Source organism: Petaurus breviceps, unplaced genomic scaffold (genome assembly GCF_028583685.1).
Source record: "Petaurus breviceps papuanus isolate PSGF00001 unplaced genomic scaffold, PetGlider_PUasm1.0 90977, whole genome shotgun sequence".
NCBI classification, from domain to species: domain Eukaryota; kingdom Metazoa; phylum Chordata; class Mammalia; order Diprotodontia; family Petauridae; genus Petaurus; species Petaurus breviceps.
Genome location: NW_027187391.1, coordinates 48,059,533 through 48,082,908, shown reverse-complemented (window position 1 = coordinate 48,082,908; position 23,376 = coordinate 48,059,533). Strand labels below are relative to the sequence as shown.

The following is a 23,376-nucleotide window of genomic DNA, read 5'->3' as shown; positions in this document are numbered from 1 at the left end:
TAAAAGTTAGCTGGTGCAATCCCATCATTTTTCAGATGATGAAGCAGAGGCCCAGAGATGTGAAAGGCATTGGTAAATGGTTGGGTTTCTAATCGCCATCCTCTGGCTACAAACCAAATGTTCTTTCCACAGGGAAATGCTATGTCCTTGTCTGTCTAAACAAACCAGGTAGGGATGGATAGCTAGACAGGTAGCTATAGATAGATATATGAATATGTATGTCTCTGTATATATGTATGTGTCTGTATATATATATATATGTATATATGTGTCTGTTCATATACTTATGTGTATATATGTGTGTATACCCCCCATAAAAACACTATATATATATATATATATATATATATATATATATAAACTTCTCTATCAGAAGAGTTCAGTACAGCACATAAGAGGTGCTCAATAAATATTGACTAGATTCAGAGTGAAAAGAGACCTTAGATATCATCTAGTTCAGTTCCATTCATTTTATAGAGGAGGAAACTAAAGCATAGAGACATTAAATGACCCCTAGGGAGTTTCTAGCAGGACTGTGACCAGAACTCAGGTCTTCTGACCCTTAGAACAGTGACCTTTCCACTTAAACCATATTGCATCTTGCTGAAAAACTGAATATGTCTTTGAGTTCTCAGGGCATTTATTGCTTGCCCTAGTGGGAAACACCAGTCCTATTGGCAAACAATTAGACTATGTCTCCCTTCCTTCCTCCCCCTTCTCTTCTCTCTCTCTGTCTGTCTCTCTCTTTAGGTTTTTTGTTTTTCCTGTAGCATAGACACCCATTTTTTCAGCTCTTAGACCCCATTGCTCTGATTCTTACCAAATTTTTGATAGTAACAGGGGAAAAAAAGATATAAGCAAAATACTCAGCAATGTGGATGAAAGCAATTTTTATATTCCTCTACTCCTGAGTCAGGCTTTGAGGTGCTCGATTTCCACCAGACACAAAGCCAAGCCTTTGTAGTGTGTTTTGGGTTTTTTTTTGATCTGAGCTGGCATCTCTCATGAAAAGATAAAGGCATCAATTAACTATACTACCAAACCCTAAGGATAAAAGCTATTGTTGTGAACAGGAGTTAGACACGCACATGGTATCAAGTGAGGGCTTGGAAAATGTCCACTGCCAAGAAAAACAGATGTGTCTCTTTTAAGGGGACCAAATTGTGTATATATTAATGATTACTAATATTATGATTGTCTTTACAATGAGAGTGTCGATGACTTAATTTGATGCAAGGGCATTTGTTATCATTAACACTGTTACATTAAAATAATAAAAAAAATTGACTCAGAATCTAGTTCACTAGAACACACACACACACACACACACACACTGAAGAAAGGGACTGAGTATAATTTTAAAAGGATCCATAGAGCCCAGAAGTGATGAAGGGTCAGATGGGTCCTGCTTTTTCCTTTGCTGCTAACTTTATAAATCCAGATGTATGCAGGATAGGGGCATTCCTGAGCATAACAATGACTAAGAAAGAATAAATCACAATCATAGGATGTGTGACACAATAATGAATGGTATATTACATACCTATGGAACACAATCAAATTGGTCAATTTCTTCCGAGTGGAAATCCACAAGCAGAATTAGAGCCTAAAGAAAATTCCACTTGTGGTCTTGCACGCTGTTTTTCCTGTTTTCATGACATGGTTATAAATAAGAAAAAGTACAGATGTTCAGATCTTCTCTTTCACATGACTGTGTTTCATCCTGGGTTTATTAGGCTGCTCTTATTGTTCCTTTTATTATGTTGCGGTTTTGTTTCTTAAATTCCCTTGCACATGCTGTCCTCAGGAGCGCTTTTTTATTGCTGCAGACTTGTTGGGAGCACAGGAGAGATAGATAAACAATAGATCGTGAGAGTGAGAATGCAAGAATACAGTGGTGCAAAGCATGCCTCTCCAGACTGTAGGCACTTTCAGAGAAAATAGTGAGGGGTTTAATTTTTGAGTAAAGAGCCCTTCTATCCACCCCTAAGACCAAGAGGCTAGGGCAGGCCACTGTGGTCCCTGCTCATGCTGAGGACGCATCCTTGAATGCGTATTGGCTCCATAGGACCCAGGCCATTTGGGTCTGCTTATTCTGGGGAGGTTTGAGGAGATTTTAGTTTCAGCCTTGTAGATTTATTCCCAGGACCCCAAATTCTGAGTCTACCACAGAAATAAATTGATCTTCTAGTGATACGGAGGGATAGGAATGGATAGAAAAATATCAGAACCATTTGGAATTGGAATGGACTCTGTGTTGCTCACAGCTTAGGTCTAAATACTAGAAGGAGATTGCTTTCCAGGTTTGTGGGGAAAAAAAGGAAGGAAACAAACATTTATTGAACATCTACTATGTACTGTGCTGAGAACTTTACAAATATGTTCTCATTTGATCTTCACAACCACCCTGGTAGGTAAGTGCTATTAACATCCTCTTTTTATAATTGGGGAAACTGAGGTGTACAGAAAGTAAGAGACTTGTCCCCTTTGTATAATTGGGGAAACTGAGGTATACAGAAGGTAAGTGACTCATCCAGGGTCACACAGCTTCTTAAATACCTGAGGTCATATTCCTGACTCCAAGTCTAGGCCCCTAATCCACAATTCCACCTAGTTGCCTATGCTTGTGACTTCAAGTTGTCATCTCTCTACCAGAATAGATGAAGTCCCTTTCAGGAAGGTCTCTCTGAAGCAGTTTCTGATTGCAGAGAAGAAAACATTTTGTCCAAACTCTTTAGACTTCCCTGTTCATCAACCTAAAGGTGTGTCTAGAGGACATCAAACATCTAGATATTTCTAAATCCATGAATTTTGCTCTTCGTGATAATGACTAGACTCACATTTCCATAGTACTTTAGAGTTGTAAAGTGACCCTCCCACCCCAATCTCCCATCAACCCTGTTGGCAAAGGCTAGGGAAACTATTTTTTTTTTTTTTTACTTAAGTGGAAATTGAACTTCAGGGAGGTTATGTGACCTACTGACTATCACATTGCTAGTAAGAAGCAGCGTCTAGATTTGAATCCAGGCCTTCTAAGGCTAAGCCTAGCTCCATTTCCACTACATTGTCCAGTCATTCCATGTGATGGCAAACATCTGGATTTTCAAAAATATCAGTATGTTTGGTCCTGTATGGACAAAACATCTGGATGACTGACTGAATTTTTCACTCTTTAACGGGCTGCTTGGTGTCATGTAGACACATAGGCTAAGTTGCTGATTTCATCCTTTAACAGCCGCTGGGGCTGCCAGCCTGGCTCCAGGTTCCTTTTATTGCAATTGACATTTTTACAAGAAAACTTTGAATTCTGGGTGATGTCTGTTGCTCTTGTGCTCAGAAACAGATTCCTTGGAGGCCAAGGGTAGGGTATGTGGTGTGGTGTGTTGCATATGTGCAGTTAAGATGGGTGGACAGTCAAAAGAATGAAACTGCCCTTGAGAGCTCACAGGTTTAAGTGAAGTTTCGAAAAGTTAAAGTGTTTCAGAATCACTATATATATTTTTTTGAGCAAAATCAAGACGCAACTTGATACAGGGTGTGGTTATGGGCTAGAGGAGGAAAGAGGGGGCTCAGTAAAAGTGGCAATTCCACCCCCATGAAGCCCATACGACTTCATTCCCTTTTATCATGGGGTCATTGTATCTGAACAGGGGAATGTAACATTTTCTAGATAGTCAGAGTGGATTATTTGACAAAACTCCAGGAAATTTACCAGTGATTTTGAAAATGACTGGGTCAACCAGTTTGGAAAACACCATCAATGTGACTACGTTTCAGATACCATAAGATACTTAACCTAGTCTTTTTTAAAACTGCCAGAGTTTCACAAACAAAATGAGGTGTCTAGGCCATGCCCCAGCTTCAAAGAACAAATAGGGGCATGGACAGGCAAGAGAGGTAGCTATCCCTAATAGCCAGTGGATTACAGGGTTTTAGGAACCCAAATCTCACCTCCAGCTATAGCCCTTCAGTCATGGTTGGTACCACTTTCCATTTCATTCAACAATCGTTTATTAATATATTTATTATTAATTATTCCTATATTATTGTGTGCAAGGGATTGTGATAGGATCTGAGAAAAAATTGGTAAAAATGGAAACGTGTTCTTCTCAAGGAACTTACAGTCTCTTTTCCATATGTTTATTTTGCCATATCTGAACAATTGAATCTAATTCCACAGTGACTATCACTTATTTTTCCTTAGTGAAAAACTTGCCCTCCTTTGGAAAGGCTCTCTTTATCTTTTGACTTCCAGAGAAACTTTTCCTTGTATTAAATTCTCATGGTGCCAAAGTCTAGTTTTCATTCTTACCCACTTGTACAGATGAAGGCTTAAGACCCTTTCCATGTTCCAAAATTCTGGAGTGATGATGATGATAATAAAAATGTTGCTAATATTATCCCTGATATATATGCATCCAGTGATGATAATATGCATCCAGATGTCAGGAGGTGCCTAACTTCCTGCTCCCTCCCTTATTTTCTTTCTCTAGCCAGATATACCTAGTTGCTTCCCCACCTTTGGACTTAGCCTGTCCATACTCTTTGACTGCCTGATTGATACTGTCATCCATTCACTTCTTTCTTTTTTTTTTTTTTAAAGCAATTGGGGTTAAGTAACTTGCTTGAGGTTAAACGGCCAGTTATTTCTGGGTGTGGTGCTAAGTATCTGAGCCCAGATTCGATCCCCAGGTCATCCCAACACTGGGGCCGGTGCTCTTACTCACTGAGCCACCTGGCCGCCCCTGATACACTTCTTTCTTGAACATGAATATTCCAAATGAGGTCTGATGAGCAGCACAGCAGAACTATCCCTCCTTCTACAATTTATGAACCAACATCTGCAGAGGATGAGAAGGTAGATAAATTCTATGAGAAATGTACTGAGATGCTCCAGACTAAGTCAATATGCCTTAATATTCAGTATTGAATCTGAAAGTACTCTCAGAGTCTCTTCATGATTCAATCTTGAATTTAATCAAGAATATTCAATATTCTTTACTGAATCTGAAGGGATGCTCGTATCAGGGACTTTTTTTTTTTCCCTGTCTGTTAAGATAGAGTCAATTTCATTTTTTTTCTTCATGCTATCTAGTGTTTTCCCCATTCTCTTCTTGGGGAAAGTAATTTTGACTAATAGTCATGAGTTGTATTCAAGTAAGCTTTTTGTCCTTAATTTCTTAACCTTGAACTTTGCTCTTCTCACTACATGTACATTCAAGTTACTGAATATTAAGGCATATTGACTCAGTCTGGAAGATTTCAACATATTTCTCATAAAATTTCTTTACCTCCTTATCCTCTGCAGCAGATGTTGGTTCAGAAATTATAACAAGGAGGGAATAACTCTGCTGTACTGCTCATCAGAACACATCTGGATTATCATGTTTAGCTCTTGGTACCATAGATAAACCATAGAGAATACAGAGACAAGGAACTAGAATGTTAAAATGTCTTGAGCCCATGTATTTCTTATGAGGATTAGCTGAAGAAGGTAGAGATGTTTTGTTCTAGAGAAGAAAAGACTCATGGCTAACAGGATAGCTCCTTTCAGGTATACAAATGATTATGTAAAAGAGAGACTAAGTCTTTTCTTTGTGGCCTCAGAGGACAGAAATTGGACAATGGATAGAAGATGCTTAGAAGCAAATTTAGGCTTAATATTAGGAAAAACTTCCTAAAAATATTTATTATCTAGAAGAAGAAAAGACTGCTCCAGGAGGCTGAGTTTCCCATTTGTAGACCAAGTAGGTGACCATTTAGTGGGGATCCTTTTTCTGGGTATGAGTTGGAGCAGATGGACAATGAGATCTCTTCTGACTCTGAAATGCTTCTTTACTTCTTTACTGCTTTTCTCTTCCTAGTACTAAAAGGTAAGATGATCAATGTATCCCATGAAATGAAGTTTCTTGTTGACCCTGGATTCCACCAACCCTTTTATTGAATCAGTCATCTTTCCATCTAGCTATAGCTACTTTGTATCTTTGGCTTTCAATTTTAGTGACAATATCAATGTTCCTATGGTTCAGTTTTTGTAGTAACTTGTTGACTTGTTGGCCATGGGACAAAGGGCACATTACACAGCAGATACAGTCATGGACTTGGAATCAGGAAGAGCAGAGTCTTGTGGGACTTCAGACATTTACTAGCTTTGTGAGCATGATGGTGTCACAACTTCTCAGAAGTCCAGTTTATTCATCTGTAAAGTGAGGATAGCCATAGTGCCTACCTCAGAGGGATGTTGCACAGGTTGAATGAGCTAATATATGTAAAGCACTTTTTGTAAACCTTAAAGTGCTATGTTAATGTGGAATATTTGTATTATTGTTGTTAGACAAGGAGCTTACATTTAGAATACCAAAAGTTAATATTATATTTATAGACAGTCTAAAAATGGAGTGATTCTGAATGCCTTCCTTCCCTCTTTACACTAACTACTCTTCTACTTTCAACAAAAAAGTGGAAAGGGAAAACATAGAATGAAGAGGAATAAAAATTCATTTAAAATTTTTTTTGTTTACAGATTACCATAGATAAATAATTCATTACCTAGTGGCCATTCCACTAGTGATAAGCCTTTCTGCACTTAGCTGAGCAGACCCTCTGTCAGCAGACAGACTTTTTTTCTGAAACCATTCAATAAAACAAGCAGAGAGTAAAATCAGGAAGAATATTTTAAAGTATTGAGTGGTGTGATAAAGATTATAGCTACAATATGAGTTCAATGAAGGGGCAGATCACTGGGTACCAGGCTGCCTTGGAAACCTCCTTGAGCTTTCAGGAAAGCTTTGGGGAACATACAAAATTTGGAGAGGTAGAACATTAAAGAGATGGTTTTAGCTAGTGTAATGAACAAATGAAAAACATTTACTAAGTGCTTACTATGTGCCAAGCATGGTGCTAATTGATAAGTGATGGGGAGACAAATTGAAAAGTAAGACATTCCCTTCTCTCAAAGGAGCCCACATTGTAATGAGGGAGACAAAAGCCTTCTAAGCCTTAAGGTACAGCAGCAAAGCAGATGGTAAAGCATCTCTTTTTTTTTTTTTTTTAAAGTTTTGCCTGTTTACGGTATAGTGTGGTGGAAGTAAAACAGAACTGATTCCCTCATTTGAAAAAATTAGTGTATTTGGTCCATTGAACCAGAGACTCCTTTACTGGGTTTATACCCCAAGGAAGCCATTGATAAGAAAAAAGCCCTCTTATATCCCAAAATATTTATTGTAACAGTTTTTTGTAATATCAAAGATTTGGAAACAAAGTAGATGTCCATCAATTTGGAAATGTCTGAACAGTGTTGTATGGAGCAGCTAGGTGGCATAGTGAATAGAGCACCCATCCTGGAGTCAGGAGAACCTGAGTTCAAATCCAGCCTCGGACACTTAACACTTACTAACTGTGTGACCTTGGGCAAGTCACTTAAACCCAACTGCCCTGCCTTCCCCTCTCAAAAAAGCAAAAAACCCAACCAAACAAAAAAAAAATAACAACAGTGTTATATGAATATAGTGGAATATTACTGTAGTGTAAGAAATGATGTTTGTAAGGAATACAAAGAAGCATGAAAAGTTCTACATGGACTTATGTATAGTGAAGTAAGTAGAACCAAGGAAAGACTATACACAATGACTACAATAATGTAAATGGAAGGAACAATCACACACACACACACACACACACACACAATCGAAAGTGAATGTAACAAAATCATAAAGACCAAGCAGGATTCAGATGAGGAGATCTGAGAGGACACCTTCATCCACCCCTTCATGGAGGTGGGAGGTCCACAGGTGTTATAGATCGCACATGTTTTCAGAGTTTTTCAGGGTATCAATCAATTGTGTGGATTTTTTTTCCTCTCTAAACAATACTATAACTATATTGTTATATGGAATTCTTCTCCTCTGGGAGGAAAAGAAGAAATACATGGGCTAACCACGATGATGCAAGAAAAAGAAGACATCAGTAAAAATATCTTAAAAGATAAAAAAAAAAGAAAAATTAGATTACCCCTAGTTCTCATTTTAAGATCCTATGATTAGCAAAGTTAACTCCCACTGTTAGCCTGCCCTGTAGGCTGTGAATGGACGGTTTAAAGTGAATTATTTAATTTGTTATAATATATAGTTTTGTGCTTTATTGTAAAATTGACTTCTCTACCTTCTAGCTCCTTTTGTTTGGAGGTCTCATGGTCCAGGATCATGTAGTCAGTACCTTCATGCTCCATTTTCTACAATTTTAGGTCCTCATGATATTTCTTCTCATCCTCCACCTTCTTTTTCTTTTCTTACTGAAACCTCTATTCTATTCAGACCTCTCCCTAAGTTTCCCTTTCTGGGGCCTATAGCTCCTACTTCATTGGCAGAATTGAAATAACAGACACACCCTGGACCCAATGAACAATGGTCACTTTTCCTGGCCCTAAATGTTTGCTCCATCCACCTTCCTACTCTCAGATAGATTAGTCATTCTGATAAGTCCCCACTTTTCCTGAGAGGTGTGGTTTACTGGAATCCAAATTAAAAAAAAAAAGAACAAAAGCAGCCTTACGCACAATGAACAATATTAGAATCTCTTTCTTTCCTCTCATTCTGTCCCCTCCCCAATAAGGGAAAGGTGGGGACATTACACCTTCATTCCTGTTACTCATTCTCACTTGTTCACATGTTCAGTTTCATTCTTCCAAAGACATTCACATGAATCTGAGGTCCCTTCCAGTGCTGGCATTCTGTAATTGTGTAGGTGGAATTACATCATAGCAGAACTGGGCCAAGGCAATTATTGGATGGTTCTGACTTTATGATTATCTCTCCCCTCCACTTTACAGCTTCTTTTTGTATGTAGTCTTCCCTAATTGGATTTTAAGTTCCTCGAGAGCAGGGATTGCCTTTTATTTGCTTATTTGTATTTTCGGTGCTTAGCACAGTGCCTGGCACATAGTAGGTGCTTAATAAAGGTTTTGATTATTGCGTTATTGCTATAATTCTACATGACATCACCATAGAAAGAAACCAATAACCCCCATTCTCTACAACTTGTATACCTGTCTTTAAGTGTCACAGAGACCCAGAACCATCGAATCTTTGAATTGGTTGAGTTCTGCCCCAGACCATGTATATCCACCCTAAATTTGAAAGCCTGAGGTTAGAAGAGCTAAGGCTCCCAAGCCTTAGCTTTGCCAAACAAAGTCTATCAGCCTGAAACTTGGAGCTTGATTTAACCTCCATCCCAGACAGGATTAGCTTGCCTAACTTTGAGAACAAGAACAGGTTCATTCAGGCTTATGACTGACCTTGTTCTCTGTTTGTTTTCCCATAGGACCAGGATTATCTATTAAGACACCTGGAACCTTGTAAACTTTGCCCACTCTCTATTAAGAGAGACAGAAGGGAATAGTGGAAAGCACGTTAGACCTTATAAGAAGATCTAGGTTTGAATCCAACCTTTGATATATTCTCTAGCTATGCAACCATCAGCAAGTTATTCAGACCTCTGTGTGCCTCAGTTTTTTCCATCTGTAAAATGGAGTCAATATTTCCTGTATTAGCTACATCACAAGGTTGCTGGTAAGGCCATAATATATATATAATACTATTAAAATATTAATTATTTTCATTCTGTTCCCTGTAGTGCTTAATAATAAGCCTTTAAAAACAAACTTCAGGGGGAAGCTAGGTGGTGCACCAGCACTGGAGATAGGAGGACCTGAGCTCAAATTCGGCTTGACACTTAATGCAAAACTAGCCATGTGACCTTGGGCAAGTCACTTAACCCCAACTGCCCTACTTTCCCCTCTCCAAAAAGCAAAAAAAAACCAAAACAAAAAACCCCCCAAACTTCAACAAAAACATCATGTGCTATTTTCAGGGAACAGAGCAAGGAAAAAGATAAGGGAAAAGATAGATAGCTTCTGTCTTATGAGCAGAATTAGAAGGTGGGAACCCAGTTGAAGAGAAGGAACAGTTAGAAACAGGTAGAAATGTTAATGAAGCTCTTTACTGTTATTTTCTGAATTCTGTTTGGGATCTCAGCTTCAGGGACTCCTCTCCTCCCCTAAACCACAGTTAGGGATGATGAATCATGTGCTGAAACATGCTGGGGAAAAAGTGAGGTCTCAGGGTACAGTAGGCCTGTAGTATCATAAGACAGTTACCCATTCAAGGAGATTCACAGGTGGAAAGAATGAAATGGATCTAAGGCAGGAGTGTCTTGTGTGGTCATGTAGTCATTCTCAATTCCTTAGGTGATAATGTTAGGCCAGAAGCACCATCGGTCCTACATTTTCCTCTTAGCCAATTGTCATCATGTTATGAATCATTTGGACAAGATCACCCATATGGTTGCTACTGTGGGCACAGAGAAAAGGGCTCTGAATTTGGAGTTAACAGAATTGAGTTTAGTTCAGTGGATTTGAAGTATGCAGTGGATAGAGTGCCAGGCCTTGAGTCAGGAAGACCTGAGTTCAAAGCTGGCCTCAGGCATTTACTAGTTGTATGACCCTGGGCAAGTCATTTAACCCTGTTTGCCTCAGTTTCCGCATCTGCAAAATGAACTGGAGAAGGAAGGGGCAAGTCACTTCAGCGTCTTTGTGAAGAAAACCCCAATTGGGATCATGAAGAGTTGGACATGACTGAAATGATTGAGCAATCTACCCCTTACTGTATGACCTTGGGCAAGTTACAATTCCTCTGAACCTCCATTTCTTCATCTGTAAAATGGGACATTGGACTAGATGGTGCATAAGGGCCCTTCCAGCCATATCTGGCTCCAGCCTCTCTTTCTAGGCTTATTATTATCCTTCATGAACTTTACATTCTAGTTGTGTTGACTTGTTTGCTAGTCTGTGTCCCACCTTTATGACATTCTGTCTGACTCCCACCTCTATGCCTTTCTATGGGCCCTTTGCCTGGAAGATGTTCCCTTCTTATTCTTTATTTGCATCTCTTAGAATCCCTCACTTCCTTCAAAATTTAGCTTATGGGCAACCTCCTATAAGAAGTTTATTCTGATTCCCCTAGTTACTATTACCTTGGGAACTATTTTGTAGGTACTTTGTTCCTATTTTCTATTAACTTATCAGTATATGTATTGTTTCTTCTGATAGAATGTTAGCTCTTTGAGAGCAAGGACTGCCTTTGGATTTCCATCACTTGGCACAGTTCCCAGCACATAGTAAGTGTTTAATAAATGCTTATTGAATTACTTGTTGCTAAGAGCTACTGAGGTCAGGTTGTCATCACAGGCCTTCACATTCGTAAGATGTTAGGCCATAGATCAAGAACTAGAAGGGACCTCAGGGGACAACCCTTTGTGAATTCCAAAGAGCTATGGAAATGTTATTATTTTTAATTCTAATGCTTTTACACAGGAACACACTGAGACATAGTTTACTCCCTCTTCCACACGAATCCCCTTCTGATTTGAGCAGCTGGGTGGTATAATGGATAGGCTGCTGGGGTCTAGAGTTGAATACTTCCTTGTTGTGGGATTCTAGGCAAGTCACCTAATCTTTGTCTTCCTCACTTTCTCCATCTGAAAAATGATGATAACAACAATACCTACCTCTCAGGGTTGTCATGAGGATAAAATGAGATATTTATAAGGTACTTTTCAAATCTTAAATCACTGGATAAACTCTAGCTATTATTATTATTATTATATATGAAGACAGTGATCATGTACCACTTAAGCCTTCTCTCCATAGGTTAGAAATCATCAATCCTTTCCACCAATCCTCATATATTTTACCCAGCTTCCATGGGTGGAAGGGGAAAAATTTAGGAGCAATGAGAAAAATTATTAGAAACATAAGTTTTTATTTGATGTAAGAAAAGAATTCCTAACAATCAGAGCTACCCCAAAGTGATGTGGATTGCCTTGGAAGACATTAAGCTCTTTATCCTTAGCAATCTTCAAGAGAATTCTGGACAAGCATTTTTCAGAGATGTTGTAGAGAGAATTCATACTTCATACTAAGGTTGGACTAGCGGACTGTGGTAAAGTGGAAAGTGTACTGACTGTTTAGTTAGAGAACCTGGGTACAAATCTCCACCTCTGAGGCTTATTATATGTGTGATCTTGGGCCTCAGTTTCTTCATCTGTAAAGTGAGGGGTTTGGAGCTCAAGATATATGATCTTATGAACCTACAACCTCTGAAGTACATTCCAAGTTTAAGACTTGAGTTTTAAATAATGATTCTAGGATCTTGAAATGGGGGACTCTAATCAACTAACTATCCCCCAGTTGTATGATTAACATTCTCCTTTCTCCTACTCCCAGTAATTCAAGATTCTGATTGAAGTAAATTCTCTGCTAAAACAAAGCCCCTTCCCACTCCTACCTTTACCTATCTTCTCATCTTCATCCTGGCCAACCTCCTCTCTCCCCTTTCCTTCTCAGACTTCTCCCATGATGCCCTCTAGAATTCTTGGTTTGTTGTTAACAAATTCCTTTTCATTCTAGATCTCTTTCTCACATACTTTTCACATTTTGAGTTTATGGAAATTTAGCTTTCTCTAGAAGACATGATCCCCTGGCAATGGTCTTCAATGCTATTTGTTCCTTCTTTCATGCCCTACACAGGATCAAGAGGAAGAATTTACATTCTCCTTTTATTTTTTCTTCAGACCCTTCATGATCTTGAGCTCTGAAAACTCTCTCTGATCTCAGGCACCTGTCCTTACATTTTTTCCTGTCTCTCTCCTAAACTTATTCTTTGTCTTCCTTCTGCCCTTCCTCTCTGCTGTTCTTCCAATCCTTCTCCCTTCTTCACTTTCCTCTAGTCGCAATTTGATCTCTGAGTTAATCAAACTATACATTTTCCTCTGTCCTTGCCTCCTTTTCCCTTGTGCTCTCTATGACTTATCCCCTTTATTCTATGGGTAACTTGGTCCTCAGATAGTATTAGAACAGTTTTGATTCTACTATCTAAAATAAAATTCTTCAGATTGGCTTTCAGGAACTCTCATAAATCTGGAAATGTTATTCCTATTCCTACCTAACCTAGTTTCCTATCACTTCTCAACATGAACCCTCTGACCCAGTCAAGAAACCCGTCCCCCCCACCACTTCTTAGTTTCTCTTAGCTCATTCTTACCTTGAAAACCATTCCTTTTGAAGTTCCCATTTTTTCCTTCCAAAGTTTATGCATTTTTCTAAGGCCTAGCTCAAATTTGACCTCCTCAACAAGAACCTTCCTCATTGGGTTTTTTCCATACTCTAAATATTTTATTGAGTTTTAAACAATATAACCCCTGTTTTCTAACTGTGTGATGTGTGTAAGTTTTGTAACTACATCATGAGTTTCACTGCCACTGACCAGCAGTATGACCTTAAACAAATCACTTGACCTCTCTAGACTTCAGTATCATCTGTAAAGTGAGAGAAGTCATCTAATCTTAGATGATCATTCATTTGAACAATAGGTCAAGCCTCTACTCTTTGTAAGGCACCAAGACACAAGGTACTAGTGCACCATTGGGGAATGGTACTAGGAGGGGCCAGTAGATATAGAGTAGAGGGGACAAGGGTTAGAGATATTGCAGAAGAGGAATTGAGAAAACTTGGTAGCTAGCTGAATATGAGAGCGAAGACAAAAGAGTGAAGTCATAAGGAGGAGCAGTTTTTGTGGGAAAGATAATAAGCTTGTTTCTGCATATCTTTGGCAGGACATAAAAGAAGAGATACCTTGTAGGCATTTGGAGATATGTGACCAGAGAGATACAGATCTGGAAGTAATCCATAGATAACTAGGTAGGGATGATAATTTTCCTAATTAGGAATGAATGAGATTGTTAAAGGTGAGAGTGAAGAGTGAGGAAAAAAAAGAAGAGAGTCAGGGACAGAAACTTGGGAGGGGACATTAGGTTTCATGGGAGTTGAGAAAGTGGGTGGTGAAGAAATGGGGATTCTGGTCGTGAAAGGGAGGTAAGAGGGGAACAATTGCTGGTTTAGGCATAAGGAGTGAGTGAAGCCTTTTTAAGATTGGGAAGACATGAGCATAGTGAAGGAGAGCTAGGAGATTCAGGAGAGAAAAGTGTTCCTTCATTACTAGGGCAAGGTCCTGGAGGGGCAGCAAGGGATAGGTTCAAGGCCATTGGTAGCCAGGTTAACCTTAGCAAGATATAGGGATACTTCTACTTATGACATGAAGGGAAGGAGAATATTTGATCATATTTAGAAGTTCTGAGGAGCAGATGAGAGAAGTTGAGGCAACTATTGCTAGGTGCCCTCAATCTTCTTAGTTAAACTGAAGACTACAAATGCGAGCTGAACTATGGGTTGGGACTTAATTTTTTAAAAAGTTTGTGGAATTATTGTGGTAGTATACTGACTTTGAAGTCAGAGACATAGGATTCAGATCTCTCCTCTGATACATACTGACTATATTACTATTAACAAGTCACCTGACCTCTCTGAGCCTCAGTTTCTTCACATGTAAAATGGGGATTAATAATAACACCTGCCTCACAGGGTTGTTGGGAGGATTAAATGAGATAATTAATGTACATAAAGCTCTTTGCAAGCCTTAAAACACTGTACAATGTTATCACAGATAGGAAGTAGACTTGTGATCTTCATTAGTTGAAGAAACTTTTCTCTCCTAATACATGTTATTATCACCTTTACAATTTATGATCTTAGGTAGTTGCCTAGGCCATTAATACTTGGTTAAATTATTTGCCTAGGGTCACAGAGGTGGTATATATTAGAAGCAGAACTTGAACCTAGGTCTTGTTGGTTGCAAGGCCAACTCTCACTCCACTATGCCATGCTGCTTCTCCTTTAGATGTTGGCTATTAGAGAGAATGAGTGTATAAAAAATAAAATATAAGAATTGTTCACCAGAGAGAACCTAGCTGAGATTATATATCCTAGATTTATAGTGGATTTAGTCTGGATGATGGGCCAAAATAACAAATGGTGTTGAAGAATAGAATTTCTGTGGTCAGAATTTTGGAGGGAAATAGTGTTTGGCATACTGGAAAGAGTGACAGATTTGGACTTGGGCAGGATTGAAATCCTGACTTTACCACTTATTCCTTATGGTTTGTACCTTATATCTTGGGTACTTACTTCCTAGGTCTTGGTTTCCTCATCTGTGAAATGTAGGCATTGGATAAGAGACATCCAGAATCTCTTACAGTTCTAAATCTGATTCTACAGAGCATTTTAAGGTTTGTAAAATATATTATTTATGCTATTTCACTTGATCCTTATACCAATGTTGGGAAATAGGTTTTCTAACTATCCCTGTTTTACAGATGAGGAAATTGAGGCTGAGAGAGATTAAGTGACTAGTATGTCTGAAGCTATATTTGAACTTAGGTCTTCCCGACTCCACAGACATTCTCTATCCATCACACCACCATCTACCAGATAGTAACAAGGATAGACCAGGCAATAGAAGTAGATTGCATGGAAAATTCAAGAGAGCAAAGCTTACTGTGGGACAGCCTTAATGGAATGAATGGTCTGGAAATGGTAATTAGGAATGAATGTATCAATGCTTTTTTTTTCTCATTCCATGAATAAGGTAAGTGGGAAAGTCAGGAATGAGGTTAAAAGCATATGATGTCCTTAAGGAAGACCCAGCTTCCAAGAACAGTGAGAAGGTGGAATGGGATATTTTAATTGAGATGCAGGGGAGTTTGCTGAGAAAAGAGTGGTAAATTTCAAAGGGCACAATGAAATGGGTTAGGAGCTAGAATGGGGGCAGGCTTGGGGAATAGGGCTAATTTTAATGGGGATGAGGCTTGAAGAAAAGGACAAAGAGCTGATATTTAAAGCTGTGAGACTGTATGGCTAGGATTGAGGATGATAGCATGATGGGAGGTAAGTTGAAGTATCTTGCTGGTAATAGTAAAGGATGGCACAATAGGCAGAAATTCAACAATGGAAGGTTTCTAGTGCTAACCAACCCTAGTGTTCTAAATGGTATGTGGAATGCTGGTGTTTGGGAATGTCTGTAGGAAGCTGGCCACAGGTGTTCCGCTACCCACACAGTTGACAGCTGAGGATCTGACTAGTTGTATGATTTTATCTGGATTCCCAGTTCAGTTCAGTACCCATTCCACTAAATCATAAAGCCAACCAAGAGACTTCTGTCAATGTGGGCTATAGCAGTACTCTTTCTAGCTCTGTGCCCTGCCTGTACAGAGGCAGGCAATGGAGAATTTGCCATATATCACTGTCCTTTTGAGAGTACTAATATTTTCATCCAGCAAAAGGAAAACAAGTAGGACGTTAATGCACTTTAATAACAAATTCCACTTATCTAAGTCCCTAGAATGCATTTCTATGATCCATAGCATTTTCAGAGAAATGGGAATTCTGAGTAGCAAAGCCTGGAGCCTCATAGTAGAGAATAGGAACTGAGATGGGGGTGGTTACATCCATATTTAAGCATTTTTACCTCAGTGTCCTGAGAAGTCTTTTGTGGGAAAAGAAATCACCTCTTTCTTTCCTTCTCATTATTAGGACAGAAGTAGATGGTATTTGTCCCCTTCCCTGAGGATCAGTCATTTTGTGTCCTGGTTGGGGGAATCTTCAAGGAAGTCTGTGGACAGAACCATCACAAGTGGAGGCAGAAGACCAATGCCACCTCATGGCAGTCTTGCCCTGAAGGCACATATCCACAACACTTTTTGATTCAGATGAAAATATAATCAAATGAAGATCAAAGGAAGTCTTGTAGGGGAAAAGAAGATTCGAAGAGCAGTTTGTGATTTGTATGTTAAACAGGGTAGGGAAGAGTCATATGCCTTGCTGACTGATAGCAGAGACACTGGACGAGAGGGTCATGAGTTGATTGTATGAAGTATCAGTTAATTTTTGACCATATCTTTCACTCTCTTGGCTACCTCCCTGAGTCACTCACTATCTACTGAAAGCTTTTGACAATAGCTATAATTCAACATTCCCTAAGGATGATTCTGTGTTGATTTTGGCACCTGTGAAATAAGGGACCTAAAATGAGGGAATAAACAGATATATCTCCATGGGCAGAAGAAAGTTATCCTTCCTACTTCTCAGAAATAGTGTAATGACAGCTAGTGCTTATGTCATCAGTCTCAATCAAGTTTTCTCTCTTTCTCTTCCAAATGTTCTCTTCTTCCTCATTCCACTTAGCCATTGCAATGGTAAGCTGATAGGATATTGTACTAAAAATGAATACATAAATAAATAAGACAGAAGATAACGTAATTGGAAGGAACCCAATTCTTTTCCCTTTAGGGACATTAGGGGAGTAGGAAATTTTGAACCCACTGAACAATATCTCTGATGAGTTCTGGTCATATGTCTCTGAGGGTGTGGCAAGGAGTGCTGGGGAAGAAACTTAGTGGTCCTGGACAGGTAGTGATGCTTCTGTCTGTAATAATAGCCAAAGGGCCACTCCCTGCCAGAATAGCCAGCTTTGAAATAGTGAAGCAAAGTTCTTTATCAGCTGCTATGTGGGCTGCTGCTTCCTAGTGAAACTACTGAGTGAGAACAAGGGAAACTTTTCTTCCTGCTGTGTCTGGGAAGATATGTTACTCATACTGTCTCAGAGCAGAAGGAGAAAGCGCTGAGTCTTGTCAATGCTAAGACCTGCATTTTGACCCTACAACATAATTGGAAACAGGCTATTCTGGGAGAGGACCCAGTATGAGACAAGTTAACTGTTTACAGCCCAGGTTGCCGTGTCTGGTGAGTTGGCTCCTAGGGGCATGAAACAGTCCCTGTGCAAGTCATCCTCAAACCACAGTGAGAGTGGGAGACCCTAGGACACTGTCCCATAGGAGAGATCCCAGAACTCTTATTTAGGGGAGAGCAGAGGCAGCCAATGGAAACTCTCACCTAAAATACTTCTTTTGTACCTTCTAAATTGCAGTGTCCTGATGATTTCAGAGAAATTCAAAAAGATCTGTGTGAAATTATGAAGAATGAATTGTGCAGAACCAAGAAAACAATTTACACAGCACTAAAGACATTTTAAAGACAAACAACTTCGAATGACTTGAGAACTGCTGAAGACTAGTGAGGAACCCTGCCACTTACCTCCTGACAGAGAAGTTACAGACCCAAGATGCTGAATAAGACATACATTTTTGAATGTGGTCATTCCAAGAATTTGTTTCATTGGACTAGTCATATTTGTTACAGGGGTTTTTCTTTTCTTTTTTCCCCATAGGAGAATGTAAGGGAGAGAGAAAAATAAACGTTTCTTAAAATGCAAACTAAAATAAAAGTTATATTAAAAAAAATTACAGGGCCAGCTAGGTGGCACAGTAGATAGAGCACTGGCCCTGGAGTCAGGAAGACCTGAGTTCAAATTCGGCCTCAGATACTTGACACTTACTAGCTGTGTGACCCCGGTCAAGTCCTTAGTCCCAAATGCCTCACACATACAAAAAAAAAAAAATTGCAGTACCCTGGTCCAAAGATCATACCGCCCTAGTTACAGCTCTGACAACCAATGCTTACTTACATTCCAAAAGATTTTACCATAAGTTTCCTTTAAGTGGACAGTTTCCTTACAACTTTTAGTTGCCTAAATAAATAAATAAAGTTTCCCTAGAACTCATCAACATTTCACTTGGGCAATGTTGATTGATTAATGGATGGAAGGATTAAACAAATAAAGTACAAAGCAAGGTGTACTTGTTCTTTCTTTCAATGAACCATAAAATGGTTGCCAAAGAGTATATTCAAATTTGCCTATTAGTGAAATCAGCACGGCAAATTGGAAAGATTGCTGGGTTTGGACTCAGAGGTCCTGGATTTGAATTTGGGCTCTGCTAATCACTGATTAGTTGTAGTCCTTCGTTCTTGAAGAGGACCAAAATGACATCACTATGTTGGGGTCAAGGTGCACGTGTCCAGCTGTGGCTGATTAGACCAATATGAGCTCAGAAGGCTCTACCACAGGCTGCACACAAATAATCCACGTGAACATTTGGAGTGGAGATGTCTCTAAATGTGCAGATCTCATGTTTCTTTCGAAGTACTGCTATTCTGCTTTGCTCTTAGAGTACAGCACCTTCTTTGATGCAGGCTTGCCATGCTGGGTGGTCCTGGGCCACTGTCTCCCACATCTAACAATCGATTTCAAAGTTCTTCAGAGAGAATATGAGGGCAAGTCATGTCCTCTTTCTGAGCCTCAGTTCCCACATCTGTAAATGGGAGGATTAGATTGAATTATTTCTAATGTCTTTTTCAGCTCTCAATCTATGATCCTATGAGCTTGGGAAATGAAAAAAAAATCAAATAAATTCAATGACCAAAAGAAAATACAAAGCCCTTCTCCCCTCCACCCTATTGTCTTGAAATCACCACTACCACCACTGACTACCTCTTTGTATTGCACTTTGCTTTATTGCTGTTTGCAGATATTGTATTTGGGTTTATTTGTTTTGTTTTGTTTTGTTTTGTTTTGAACAAATTGAAAGCTTGTGGCAGCCCTGCATTGAGCAAGTCTATTGATGTCATTTTTCCTACAGCATGTGCTTACATTGTGTCTTTGTGTCACATTTTATCAAATCTCAGAATATTCCAAACTTTTTCATTATTATTATATCTCTTATAGTGATCTGTGATCTTTGATGTTACCATTGCAATAATTTGGGTTCTCCATGAACCATACCTATATATATAATAGATGTGTGTATGTTCTTACTGCTCAGTCAGTCAACTATTCCCTCATCTCTCTCCCTCTCCTCCAGCCTCCCTATTCCCTGAGACAATGATATTAAAATTAGGCCAATTAATAACCCTACAATGGCCTTTAAGTATTCAAATGAAAGGAAGAATTGATTTATGGGACAACCTTCATTGTTGTCTTGTTTTAAGAAATTGCCACAGTCACCCCAGCCTTCAGCAACCATCACCCTAATAAGTCAGCAACCATCAACATGAAAGCAAGACCCTCCAGTCCCAAAAAGATTATGATTTACTGAAAACTCTGATGATGACTAGGGTTTTTTTTAAAGCATTATTTTTTAAATTAAGAAATATACATTAAAAAACCATAATACTATTATTGCATACTTAATGGACTACAGCATAGTATAAACATATACTTGACACATATAACAGATACTTGATATAAATAGATATATACTGTTGTATGTACTGGGAAGCCAAAAAATTCATGGGACTTGCTTTATTGTGATATTTGCTTTATTGCAGTGGTCTAGAACTGAATTCACAATATGTCCAAAATATGCCTATGTATGCCAAGCCATAGTAACTGCTAGGAATAAAAATATAAACAAAAAGAGAGATAGTTTCTGCCTTCAAGAAGTTTACATTCTCACTAGGGAAGACAGCACATAAGGAGGAGAAGAGGAAGGGAAAGAAAGTACCTGAAACCAGGAGGTAGGCACTGGTGGCCTCAGAGATCAGCAACTTTTTTTCAGGTCCAATCATAATCATAAGAACATGAATTTATATCTGGAAGGTATTTTAGAGGTCATCTAGTTCTTCTATGCCATTTGACTGATGAGGAAACTGAGATCCAGAGAGGTGGGGTATTTTTTAATAGAACCTTAACTAGCCAAACTGTTGCCTGAAGCAAATTCAGTTGGGAAGTTGGGGGAAGAATTATGAGAATACTGAGGCCTGCAAGGTAGAGAACCAGCGAATAGAACTATGAGGGTATGGAAAGGGATGGAAATGAAGGGAAGAGGGAACAAGAGACACATTTATTGCTGGCTGCTTAACTCTAGAAACATTCACCTCTAAATGATGGAATGGATCAGAGCCAAATGTAACTGCAAATGTGTGTTTTCCAGGATATTAGATACTTTCCATTTTGGTTTGGCAAGAGTTTTTAAAATCATATTTTTAGAAGAATTACTCCACACAAAACATTTCCAAATTCACTAGACCACAAAACAAGATCATCCTTATTTCTGGCCTCAGAAGTCACCTCCAAGAATCCCAGGTGATTTTACTTTGGGCCTAGGCCCAATGCTGAGCCTTGCTTAGGTCATTAAAAGAAAGAATGCTTTTATATTGTCTCTTTGGGTCGGTGAACGTGCCTCTTTTGAACCTGTAGTCCTTCTCAAACTCTAGGTTACTGTAGTTCCCTACTGAGAAGCAGGGGAAGCTGGGTAAAGCTGCAGAACCCTGAGTTTCAACTCTCTACCTCACTATACAACAAACCACGGAATCATAGGCTCTCAGAGTTGAAAGGGATCTCAGATGTCATCCAAGAGCAGAAATCGCCTTTCCAACATTCCTGAGTCAATAAGACCCCTGGGGAAGATGACCTCAGATAATGAAGTCTCTACCTATCAAGATGGCCCATTCCTCATTTGGATAATTCTATTAGAAAGTTTTTCCTTATGTAATGAGGTATGATCTAGCCAGAGAAGATCAAGGTCCCCCCTTGATCAGCTCCCAGTTACACTTTTATTGCATTGAAATCTTCTGATCATCTGCTCCCACTCAGGAGATAAAATTTCAAATTAAGTAGTAAAAATAGTCATTTACATTTACATAGAACTTTCAAGTTTGCAAAGAAACATACACACACACTCAAATATATTATACATTATCTATCTGTACATATACATAGACATACATAAATATATATGGAAAGAGAGAGAGATAGAGAGAGATAAATAGATAGATAGAGAGAGAGTCTCATTTGATCCTCATAATTACCTTGTGAAGTAGGTCCTATTATTAACCCCATTTTATAGATGAGAAAACTGAGATTCAAGAGGTTATATGATTTGCCTTGGCTTATATATATGTAAGCCCTGATTGATATATGATTTATATGATTTACTTTGAGACAGTACTGACACAGAGTAACATTAGGTCTTTAATTCCCACCGGGGATGGTTCTATTAGCAGACTCCTTTGAAAGTTCCCCCAGTAAAGATGAACAATGATTAATCCTCAGAGAAAGGGAGAAGTACCTTCTCTTCCTGTCCTCATAATTAGAGTAGTCTCAGCAGAATTGTGTCAGAGCCAGGATTTGAACTTGGGTCTTCCTTGCTCCAAGTCCAGTACAATATCCGGTTAACCATGCTGTCCATCAAGTACAGGCCCTGCCCATAGTCTAGTCAGCTGATCATTCATTAGCTGAGAATTTGTTCCATCACAGAGAAGTGATCAAATTAATGTAAACAAACATTATTTCATTACTGTCACTTTTTGGCTCACCATCTATTCACTTGATACTAACCTGAGATGATTTAACATTGAGTCCACATACCAAATATCTCTTACGTGCCTTCTGTGTCTGTGGCCCTAGCATTTTTGTTTGGTTTGTTGGCTGGTTTTAATGTCACCTAGGTGTTTCTGTAACACGGAGAGCTTTCCCAGATAGACCAAATAGGCTTCCTTGGACTGTAGCATGCATAAACATAATAGGATGTTCTTGAAAGATAGTCCCACCTAGTACATAACTCCCTAGGTTTAAAACCAGCAAGGCACTGGTTAATGGACAGCCTAGAGCTGAATTCTTTTACCTCAGTTTCTTTCTTTGTTATTCATTAGTCCCTTTTCCCTACACCCAAATGACCTGGTATTTCTCCTGGATATGTTTTGCATAGACCTTTATAATAAAAGCCGGCATTTATATAACTAGCTAAGGTTTATGTTACGAATTGATCCTCACAACAATGCTGGGAGGTAGGTGCTAACGAGAGTTGTTGTTCAGTCATTTTACAGTTGTGTCCAACTCTTCACCACCCTATTTGGGGTTTTCTTGGCAAAGACACTGGAGCAGTTTGACCTTTCCCTCTCCAGCTCACTTTATAGATGAGGAAACTGAGTCACAGAATGGTTAAGTTACTTGTCGAAAGTAAATAGGTAAATGTACCATGAGCCAGGATTTGAATTCAGGCTCTCTACCTCCAGATGTGATAATCTTTCCACTGCCTTCCATATAGTCAGCCTATAGAAACAAAAAGGCTATGAAAAAACAAAGGGGTACAAAAACACGAACACATCATATGCTGACTAGGAAGTTGACCTTTATGGGACCAGGTCAGTTAGAAATGACATTTTGCCTTCTGAGGAAAAGCAGTTCATTGACTATGGAATGACCACCAGAATCAAACAGGGTCAGCATTATCACAGAATCAAACAATGATTTCTCTAGTTATTCTTTCACTGATCATAAATATGGCAATAATAGAACTGAAAAAAGCCTAGTCACATAGGGTCACACATAAGTTCAGAGCATCAAGGAAAGTAGGAATTAGAGGAAGGTAACTGAAGAGTTTATTTTCTCCATTAAAATCGACACAGGCATGAAGGCGGCTAGGTTGTGTGGTGGATAGAGTGCTGAGCCTGGAGTCAGGAAGACTTCATGAGCTCAAATCTGGCTTCAGATACTTACTGTCTGTGTACCCTCAGGCAAATCACTTAACCCT

The 23,376-nt window shown here is 39.0% G+C and overlaps 1 long non-coding RNA gene across 1 annotated transcript; it reads left to right on the top strand.

Annotated features, from left to right (window-relative positions):
- The first annotated feature begins 1,940 nt into the window (after positions 1–1,940).
- On the top strand, positions 1,941–18,632 carry LOC138153304 (uncharacterized). The gene is made up of 2 exons (XR_011166336.1): positions 1,941–2,414; positions 17,874–18,632. It is a non-coding gene; the product is annotated as an uncharacterized lncRNA (long non-coding RNA).
- Positions 18,633–23,376: the final 4,744 nt, after the last annotated feature.